The sequence below is a fragment of the Moschus berezovskii genome, chromosome 17, assembly GCF_049115385.1.
Source record: "Moschus berezovskii isolate FMDL1 chromosome 17, NW_MosBer_1.0, whole genome shotgun sequence".
Classification (NCBI taxonomy): domain Eukaryota; kingdom Metazoa; phylum Chordata; class Mammalia; order Artiodactyla; family Moschidae; genus Moschus; species Moschus berezovskii.
Genome location: NC_142476.1, coordinates 1651483 through 1662316, shown reverse-complemented (window position 1 = coordinate 1662316; position 10834 = coordinate 1651483).

Genomic DNA, 10834 nt, shown 5'->3' with positions numbered 1-10834 from the left:
TCAGGGAAGTCAGTTCCCCTTTGGTGTTGGAAGGGGAACTTCCGGTTTCCTCTCCAGCCCTTCAATGTGCACAGCGGCTCCTCTAGAATTGAGTCCGTAAAGTGTGTTCTCCTCTCCAAAGGCGACGGCTGTGTGAGGGAAGTTCTGAGTCGAATAAAGGGTGTCAAGTACCTTTTTGCCTTTCCAGAGGGAATGTGGTATTTCTCTTGAAATGCTGCATCGCCAAATTTCCTCATCTCCCAAGGAGGGGATAATTTTGCTGTGTCTCTCGAGTTGCGGCTGGAAGCTGGGGTTGCTTCTCGAGTTGCGACGGGGACCTCAGGAACTCGCTGGGTTTGCTTCAGGGAATTCAGGTCCGCTTTGGTGTTGGACGGGGAACTTCCGGTTTCCTCTCGAGCCCTTGAATGTGCACAGGGGCTCCTGTAGAATTGAGTCCGTAAAGTGTGTTCTCCTCTCCAAAGGGGCGGCTGTGTGAGGGAACTTTCTGAGTCGAAAACAGGGTGTCAAGTACCTTTTTGCCTTTCCAGAGGGATTGTGGAATTTCTCTTGAGATGCTACATCGCCAAATTTCCTCGTCTCGCATGGAGTGGATAATTTTGGTGTGTTTCTCGAGTTGCGGCGGGAAGCTGGGGGTTCTTCTCGAGTTGCGACGGGGACCTCAGGAACTCGCTGGGGTTGCTTCAGTAAAGTCAGGTCCCATTTGTTGTTGGAAGGGGAACTTCCGGTTTCCTCTCGAGCCCTTCAATGTGCACAGGGGCTCCTCTGGAATTGAGTCCGTAAAGTGTGTTCTCCTCTCCAAAAGGGACGGCTGTGTGAGGGAACTTTCTGAGTCGAATAAACGGTGTCAAGTACCTTTCTGCCTTTCAAGAGGGAATGTGGTATTTCTCTTCAGATGCTGCATTGCCAAATTTCCTCATCTCCCAAGGAGGGGATAATTTTGGGGTGTTTCTCGAGTTTCCGCGGGAAGCTGGGGGTGCGTCTCGAATTGTGACGGGGACCTCGGGAAATCGCTGGGGTTTCTTCAGGGATGTCAGGTCCCCTTTGGTGTTGGAAGGGGAAATTCTGGTTTCCTTTCTAGCCCTTCAATGTGCACAGGGGCTCCTCTCGAATTGAGTCCGTAAGTTTTGTTTTCCTCTCCAAAGGGGACGGCTGTTTGAGGGAACTTTCTGATCGAATAAAGGGTGTCAAGTACCTTTTTGCCTTTCCAGAGGGATTGTGGTATTTCTCTTGAGATGCTGCATCGCCAAATTTCCTCATCTCGCATGGAGGGGATAATTTTGTGGTGTTTCTCGAATTGCGGCGGAGTCTGGGGGTGCTTCTCGAGTTGCGACGGGGACCTCAGGAACTCGCTGGGGTTGCTTCAGGGAAGTCAGGTCCCCTTTGGTGTTGGAAGGGGAACTTCCGGTTTCCTCTGGAGCCCTTCAATATGCACAGGGGATCCTCTCGAATTGAGTCCGTAAAGTTTGTTCTCCTCTCCAAAGGGGATGGCTGTGTGAGGGAACTCTCTGAGTGGAATAAAGGGTGTTAAGTACCGTTTTGCCTTTCCAGAGGAAATGTGGTATTTCTCTTGAGATGCTGCATCGCCAAATTTCCTCATCTCGAATGGAGGGGATAATTTTCGGGTGTTTCTCGAATTGCGGCGGGAAGCTGGGGGTGCTTCTCGAGTTGCGACGGGGACCTCAGGAACTCGCTGGGTTTGCTTCAGGGAAGTCAGGTCCGCTTTGGTGTTGGACGGGGAACTTCCGGTTTCCTCTCGAGCCCTTGAATGTGCACAGGGGCTCCTCTAGAATTGAGTCCGTAAAGTGTGTTCTCCTCTCCAAAGGGGACGGCTGTGTGAGGGAACTTTCTGAGTCGAATAAAGGGTGTCAAGTACCTTTTTGCCTTTCCAGAGGAAATGTGGTATTTCTCTTGAGATGCTGCATCGCCAAATTTCCTCATCTCTCATTGAGGGGATAATTTTGGGTTGTTTCTCGAGTTGCCGCGGGAAGCTATGGGTGCTTCTCGAGTTGCGACGGGGACCTCAGGAACTCGCTGGGGTTGCCTCAGGGAAGTCAGGTCCCCTTTGGTGTTGGAAGGGCAAAATCCGGTTTCCTCTCGAGCCCTTCAATGTGCATAGGGGCTCCTCTCGAATTGAGTCCGTAAAGTGTGTTCTCCTCTCCAAAGGGGCGGCTGTGTGAGGGAACTTTCTGAGTCGAATAAAGGGTGTCAAGTACCGTTTTGCCTTTCCAGAGGGAATGTGGTATTTCTCTTGAGATGCTGCATCGCCAAATTTCCTCATCTCGCATGGAGGGGATAATTTTGGTGTGTTTCTCGAGTTGCGGCTGGAAGCTGGGGTTGCTTCTCGAGTTGCGACGGGGACCTCAGGAACTCGCTGGGGTTGCTTCAGGGAAGTCAGGTCCCCTTTGGTGTTGGAAGGGGAACTTCCGGTTTCCTCTCGAGCCCTTCAATGTGCACAGGGGATCCTCTCGAATTGAGTCCGTAAAGTGTGTTCTCCTCTCCAAAGGGGTCGGCTGTGTGAGGGAACTTTCTGAGTCGAATCAAGGGTGTCAAGTACCTTTTTGCCTTTCCAGAGGGAATGTGGTATTTCTCTTGAGATGCTGCATCGCCAAATTTCCTAATCTCGCATTGAGGGGATAATTTTGGGGTGTTTCTCGAGTTGCGGCGGGGAGCTGGGGGTGCTTCTCGCGTTGCGACGGGGATTTCAGGATCTCGCTGGGGTTGCTTCAGGGAAGTCAGGTCCCCTTTGCTGTTGGAAGGGGAACTTCCGGTTTCCTCTCGAGCCCTTCAATGTGCACAGGGGCTCCTCCCTTATTGAGTCCGAAAGTGTGTTCTACTGTCCAAAGAGGACGGCTGTGTGAGGGAAATTCCTGAGTCGAAAAAAGGGTGTCAAGTACCGTTTTGCCTTTCCAGAGGGAATGTGGTATTTTTGTTGAGATGCTGCATCGCAAATTTCCTCATCTCGCATGGAAGGGATAATTTTGGGGTGTTTCTCGAGTTGCGGCGGGAAGATGGGGTTGCTTTTCGAGTTGCGACGGAAACCTCAGGAACTCGCTGGGGTTGCTACAGGGAAGACAGGTCCCCTTTGGTGTTGGAAGGGGAACTTCCGGTTTCCTCTGGAGCCTTTCAATGTGCACAGGGGCTCCTCTCGAATTGAGTCCGTAAAGTGTGTTCTCCTCTCCAAAGGGGACGGCTGTGTGAGGGAACTTTCTGAATCGAAAACAGGGTGTCAAGTACGTTTTTGCCTTTCCAGAGGGATTGTGGAATTTCTCTTGAGATGCTACATCGCCAAATTTCCTCATCTCGCATGGAGTGGATAATTTTGGTGTGTTTCTCGATTTGCGGCGGGAAGCTGGGGGTGCTTCTCGAGTTGCGACGGGGACCTCAGGAACTCGCTGGGGTTGCTTCAGTAAAGTCAGGTCCCATTTGTTGTTGGAAGGGGAACTTCCGGTTTCCTCTCGAGCCCTTCAATGTGCACAGGGGCTCCTCTGGAATTGAGTCCGTAAAGTGTGTTCTCCTCTCCAAAAGGGACGGCTGTGTGAGGGAACTTTCTGAGTCGAATAAACGGTGTCAAGTACCTTTCTGCCTTTCAAGAGGGAATGTGGTATTTCTCTTGAGATGCTGCATTGCCAAATTTCCTCATCTCCCAAGGAGGGGATAATTTTGGGGTGTTTCTCGAGTTTCCGCGGGAAGCTGTGGGTGCTTCTCGAATTGTGACGGGGACCTCGGGAAATCGCTGGGGTTTCCTCAGGGATATCAGGTCCCCTATGTTGTTGGAAGGGGAACTTCTGGTTTCCTCTCTAGCCCTTCAATGTGCACAGGGGCTCCTCTCGAATTGAGTCCGTAAGTTTTGTTCTCCTCTCCAAAGGGGACGGCTGTGTGAGGGAATTTTCTGAGTCGAATAAAGGGTGTCAAGTACCTTTTTGCCTTTCTAGAGGGATTGTGGTATTTCTCTTGAGATGCTGCATCGCCAAATTTCCTCATCTCACATGGAGGGGATAATTTTGTGGTGTTTCTCGAATTGCGGCGGAGTCTGGGGGTGCTTCTCGAGTTGCGACGGGGACCTCAGGAACTCGCTTGGGTTGCTTCAGGGAATCAGGTCCACTGTGGTGTTGAAAGGGGAACTTCCGGTTTCCTCTCGAGCCCTTCAATGTGCACAGGGGCTCCTGTCGAATTGAGTCCTGAAAGTGAGTTCTCCTCTCCAAAGGGGACGGCTGTGTGAGGGAACTTCTGAGTCGAATAAAGGTTGTCAAGTACCTTTTTGACTTTCCAGAGGAAATGTGGTATTTCTCTTGAGATGCTGCATCGCCAAATTTACTCATCTCGCAAGTAGGGGATAATTTTGGGGTGTCTCTGGAGTTTGGTCGGGAAGCTGGGGGTGCTTCTCGAGTTCAGACGGGGACCTTAGGAACTCGCTGGGGTTGCTTCAGGGAAGTCAGGTCCCCTTTGGTGTTGGAAGGGGAACTTCCGGTTTCCTCTCCAGACCTTCAATGTTCACAGGGGCTCCTCTCGAATTGAGTCTGTAAAGTGTGTTCTCCTTTCCAAAGGGGACGGCTGTGTGAGGGAACTTTCTGAGTCGAATAAAGGGTGTCAAGAACATTTTTGCCTTTCCAGAGGGTATGTGGTATTTCTCTTGAGATGCTGCATCGCCAAATTTCCTCATCTCGCATGGAGGGGATAATTTTGGGTTGTTTCTCGAGTTGCGGCGGGAAGCTGGGGGTGCTTCTCGAGTTGCGACGGGGACCTCAGGAACTCGCTGGGATTGCTTCAGGGAAGTCAGGTCCCCTTTGGTGCTGGAAGGGGAACTTCCGGTTTCCTCTCGAGCCCTTCAAAGTGCACAGGGGCTCCTCTCGAATACAGTTTGTAAAGTGTGTTCTCCTCTCCAAAGGGGACGGCTGTGTGAGGGAACTTTCTAAGTCGAATAAAGGGTGTCAAGTACGTTTTTGCCTTTCCAGAGGGAATGTGGTATTTCTCTTGTGATGCTGCATCGCAAAATTTCCTCATCTCGCATGGAGGGGATAATTTTGGGGTGTTTCTCGAGTTGCGACGGGAAACCGGGGGTGTTTCTCAAGTTGCGACGGGGACCTCAGGAACTCGCTGGCTTGCTTCAGGGTAGTCAGGTCCCCTATGGTGTTGTAAGGGGAACTTCCGGTTTCCTCTCGAGCCCTTCAATGTGCACAGGGGCTCCTCTCAAATTGAGTCCGTAAAGTGTGTTCTCCTCTCCAAAGGGGACGGCTGTGTGAGGGAACTTTCTGAGTCGAATAAAGGGTGTCAAGTACCATTTGCCTTTCCAAAGGGAATGTGGTATTTCTCATGAGATGCTGCATCGCCAAATTTCCTCACCTCGCATGGAGGGGATAATTTTTGGGTGTTTCTCGAGTTTCGGCGGGAAGCTGGGGGTGCTTCTCGCGTTGCGACGTGGACCTCAGGGAATCTCTCGTGTTGCTTCAGGGAAGTCAGGTCCCCTTCGGTGTTGGAAGCGGAACTTCTGATTTCCTCTCGAGCCCTTCAATGTGCACAGGGGCTCCTGTCGAATTGAGTCCGTAAAGTGAGTTCTCCTCTCCAAAGGGGACGGCTGTGTGAGGGAAATTCTGAGTCGAATAAAGGGTGTCAAGTACCTTTTTGACTTTCAGAGGAAATGTGGTATTTCTCTTGAGATGCTGCATCGCCAAATTACCTCATCTCGCATTTAGGGGGTAATTTTGGGGTTTTTCTCGAGTTGCGGCGGGAAGCTCGGGGTTCTTCTCGAGTTGCGAAGGGGACCTCAGGAACTCGCTGCGGTTGCTTCAGGGAAGTCAGGTCCCCTTTGTTGTTGGAAGGGGAACTTCCGGTTTCCTCTCGAGCCCTTCAATATGCACAGGGCCTCCTCTCGAATTGAGTCCGTAAAGTGTGTTCTCCTCTAAAAAGGGGACGGCTGTGTGAGGGAACTTTCTGAGTCGAATAAATGGTGTCAAGTACATTTTTGCCTTTCCAGAGGGAATGTGGTATTTCTCTTGTGATGCTGCATTGAAAAATTTCCTGATCTCGCATGGAGGGGATAATTTTGGGGTGTTTCTCGAGTTGTGGAGGGAAGCTGGGGGTGCTTCTCGAGTGGTGACGGGCACCTCAGGAACTCACTGTGGTTCCTTCAGGGAAGTCAGGTTTCCTTTGGTGTTGGAAGGGGAACTTCCGGGTTCCTCTCGAGCCCTTCAATGAGCACAGGGGCTTATCTCGAATTGAGTCCGTAAAGTGGTTCTCCTCTCCAAAGAGGACGGCAGTGTGAGGGAACTTTCTGAGCGGAATAAAGGGTGTCAAGTAACTTTTTGCCTTTCCAGACGGAATGTGGTATTTCTCTTGTGATGCTGCATCGCCAAATTTCCTCATCTCGCAAGGAGGGGATAATTTTGGGGTGTTTCTCGAGTTGCGGCGGGAAGCTGGGGTTGCTTCTCGATGTTCGACGGGGACGGCAGGAACTCGCTGGGTTGCTTCAGGGAAGTCAGGTCCACTTTGGTGTTGGAAGGGGAACTTCCGGTTTCCTCTCGAGCCCTTCAATGTGCACAGGGTCTCCTCCCGAATTGAGTCCGTAAAGTGTGTTCTCCTCTCCAAAGGGGACGGCTGTTTGAGGGAACTTTCTGATCGAATAAAGGGTGTCAAGTACCTTTTTGCCTTTCCAGAGGGAATGTGGTATTTCTCTTGAAATGCTGCATCGCCAAATTTCCTCATCTCCCAAGGAGGGGATAATTTTGCTGTGTCTCTCGAGTTGCGGCTGGAAGCTGGGGTTGCTTCTCGAGTTGCGACGGAGACCTCAGGAACTCGCTGGGGTTGCTTCAGGGAAGTCAGGTCCCCTTTGGTGTTGGAAGGGGAACTTCCGGTTTCCTCTCGAGCCCTTCAATGTGCACAGGGGATCCTCTCGAATTGAGTCCGTAAAGTGTGTTCTCCTCTCCAAAGGGGTCGGCTGTGTGAGGGAACTTTCTGAGTCGAATCAAGGGTGTCAAGTACCTTTTTGCCTTTCCAGAGGGAATGTGGTATTTCTCTTGAGATGCTGCATCGCCAAATTTCCTCATCTCGCATGGATGGGAGAATTTTGGGGTGTTTCTCGAGTTGCGGCGGGGAGCTGGGGGTGCTTCTCGCGTTGCGACGGGGACCTCAGGAACTCGCTGGGGTTGCTTCAGGGAAGTCAGGACCCCTTTGGTGTTGGAAGGGGAACTTCCGGTTTTCTCTCGAGCCCTTCAATGTGCACAGGGGCTCCTCCCTTATTGAGTCCGAAAGTGTGTTCTACTCTCCAAAGAGGACGGCTGTGTGAGGGAACTTTCTGAGTCGAATAAAGGGTGTCAAGTACCGTTTTGCCTTTCCAGAGGGAATGTGGTATTTTTGTTGAGATGCTGCATCGCAAATTTCCTCATCTCGAATGGAAGGGATAATTTTGGGGTGTTTCTCGAGTTGCGGCGGGAAGATGGGGTTGCTTCTCGAGTTGCGACGGGGACCTCAGGAACTCGCTGGGTTTTTTTCAGGGAAGTCAGGTCCCCTTTGGTGTTGGAAGGGGAACTTCCGGTTTCCTCTCGAGACCTTCAATGTGCACAGGGTCTCCACTCGAATTGAGTCCGTAAACTGTGATCTCCTCTCCAAAGGGGACGTCTGTGAGGGAACTTTCTGAGTCGAATAAAGGTGTCTAGTACCTTTTTGCCTTTGCAGAGGGAATGTGGTATTTCTCTTGAGATGCTGCATCATCAAATTTCCTGATCTCGCATGGAGGGGATAATTTTGGGGTGTTTCTCGAGTTGCGGCGGGAAGCTTGGGGTGCTTCCCGAGTTGCAACGGGGACTTCAGGAACTCGCTGGCGTTGCTTCAGGGAAGTCAGGTCGCCTATGGTGTTGGAAGGGGAACTTCCGGTTTCCTCTCGAGCCCTTCAATATGCACAGGGGCTCCTCTCGAATTGAGTCGATAAAGTGTGTTCTCCTCTCCAAAGGGGACTCCGTACAGTGTGTTCTCCTCTCCAAAGGGGACGGCTGTATGAGGGAACTTTCTGAGTCGAATAAAGGGTGTCAAGTACCTTTTTGCCTTTCCAGAGGGAATGTGGTATTTCTCTTGAGATGCTGCATCCCCAAATGTCCTAATCTCGCATGGAGGGGATAATTTTGGGGTGTTTCTCGAGTTGCGGCGGGAAGCTGGGGGCGCTTCTCGACTTGCAACGGGGACCTCAGGAACTCGCTGGGGGTGCTTCAGGGAAGTCAGTTCCCCTTTGGTGTGGAAGGGGAACTTCCGGTTTCCCCTGGAGCCCTTCAATGTGCACAGGGGCTCCTCTCGAATTGAGTCCGTAAAGTGTATTCTCCTCTCCAAAGGGGACGGCTGTGTGAGGGAACTTTCTGAGTCGAAAACAGGGTTTCAAGTACCTTTTTGCCTTTCCAGAGGGATTGTGGAATTTCTCTTGAGATGCTACATCGCCAAATTTCCTCATCTCGCATGGAGTGGATAATTTTGGTGTGTTTCTCGAGTTGCGGCGGGAAGCTGGGGGTTCTTCTCGAGTTGCGACGGGGACCTCAGGAACTCGCTGGGGTTGCTTCAGTAAAGTCAGGTCCCATTTGTTGTTGGAACGGGAACTTCCGGTTTCCTCTCTAGCCCTTCAATGTGCACAGGGGCTCCTCTGGAATTGAGTCCGTAAAGTGTGTTCTCCTCTCCAAAAGGGACGGCTGTGTTAGGGAACTTTCTGAGTCGAATAAACGGTGTCAAGTAACTTTCTGCCTTTCAAGAGGGAATGTGGTATTTCTCTTGAGATGCTGCATTGCCAAATTTCCTCATCTCCCAAGGAGGGGATAATTTTGGGGTGTTTCTCGAGTTTCCGCGGGAAGCTGGGGGTGCTTCTCGAATTGTGACGGGGATCTCGGGAAATCGCTGGGGTTTCTTCAGGGATGTCAGGTCCCCTTTGGTGTTGGAAGGGGAAATTCTGGTTTCCTCTCTAGCCCTTCAATGTGCACAGGGGCTCCTCTCGAATTGAGTCCGTAAGTTTTGTTCTCCTCTCCAAAGGGGACGGCTGTGTGAGGGAATTTTCTGAGTCGAATAAAGGGTGTCAAGTACCTTTTTGCCTTTCCAGAGGGATTGTGGTATTTCTCTTGAGATGCTGCATCGCCAAATTTCCTCATCTCGCATGGAGGGGATAATTTTGTGGTGTTTCTCGAATTTCGGCGGAGTCTGGGGGTGCTTCTCGAGTTGCGACGGGGACCTCAGGAACTCGCTGGGGTTGCTTCAGGGAAGTCAGGTCCCCTTTGGTGTTGGAAGGGGAACTTCCGGTTTCCTCTGGAGCCCTTCAATATGCACAGGGGATCCTCTCGAATTGAGTCCGTAACGTTTGTTCTCCTCTCCAAAGGGGACGGCTGTGTGAGGGAACTCTCTGAGTGGAATAAAGGGTGTCAAGTACCGTTTTGCCTTTCCAGAGGAAATGTGGTATTTCTCTTGAGATGCTGCATCGCCAAATTTCCTCATCTCGAATGGAGGGGATAATTTTGGGGTGTTTCTCGAATTGCGGCGGGAAGCTGGGGGTGCTTCACGAGTTGCGACGGGGACCTCAGGAACTCGCTGTGTTTGCCTCAGGGAAGTCAGGTCCGCTTTGGTGTTGGACGGGGAACTTCCGGTTTCCTCTCGAGCCCTTGAATGTGCACAGGGGCTCCTCTCGAATTGAGTCCGTAAAGTGTGTTCTCCTCTCCAAAGGGGACGGCTGTGTGAGGGAACTTTCTGAGTCGAATAAAGGGTGTCAAGTACCTTTTTGCCTTTCCAGAGGGAATGTGGTATTTCTCTTGAGATGCTGCATCCCCAAATTTCCTCATCTCTCATTGAGGGGATAATTTTGGGTTGTTTCTCGAGTTGCGGCGGGAAGCTATGGGTGCTTCTCGAGTTGCGACGGGGACCTCAGGAACTCGCTGGGGTTGCCTCAGGGAAGTCAGGTCCCCTTTGGTGTTGGAAGGGCAACATCCGGTTTCCCCTCGAGCCCTTCAATGTGCATAGGGACTCCTCTCGAATTGAGTCCGTAAAGTGTGTTCTCCTCTCCAAAGGGGCGGCTGTGTGAGGGAACTTTCTGAGTCGAATAAAGGGTGTCAAGTACCTTTTTGCCTTTCCAGAGGGAATGTGGTATTTCTCTTGAGATGCTGCATCGCCAAATTTCCTCATCTCGCATGGAGGGGATAATTTTGGGGTGTTTCTCGAGTTGTGGAGGGAAGCTGGGGGTGCTTCTCGAGTGGTGACGGGCACCTCAGGAACTCACTGTGGTTCCTTCAGGGAAGTCAGGTTTCCTTTGGTGTTGGAAGGGGAACTTCCGGGTTCCTCTCGAGCCCTTCAATGAGCACAGGGGCTTATCTCGAATTGAGTCCGTAAAGTGGTTCTCCTCTACAAAGAGGACGGCAGTGTGAGGGAACGTTCTGAGCGGAATAAAGGGTGTCAAGTAACTTTTTGCCTTTCCAGACGGAATGTGGTATTTCTCTTGTGATGCTGCATCGCCAAATTTCCTCATCTCGCAAGGAGGGGATAATTTTGGGGTGTTTCTCGAGTTGCGGCGGGAAGCTGGGGTTGCTTCTCGAGGTTCGACGGGGACGGCAGGAACTCGCTGGGTTGCTTCAGGGAAGTCAGGTCCACTTTGGTGTTGGAAGGGGAACTTCCGGTTTCCTCTCGAGCCCTTCAATGTGCACAGTTGCTCCTCTCGAATTGAGTCCATAAAGTGTGTTCTCCTCTCCAAAGGGGACGGCTGTGTGAGGGAACTTTCTCAGTCGAATAAAGGGTGTCAAGTACCTTTTTGCCTTTGCAGAGGGAATGTGGTATTTCTCTTGAGATGCTGCATCGCCAAATTTCCTCATCTCGCATGGAGCGGATAATT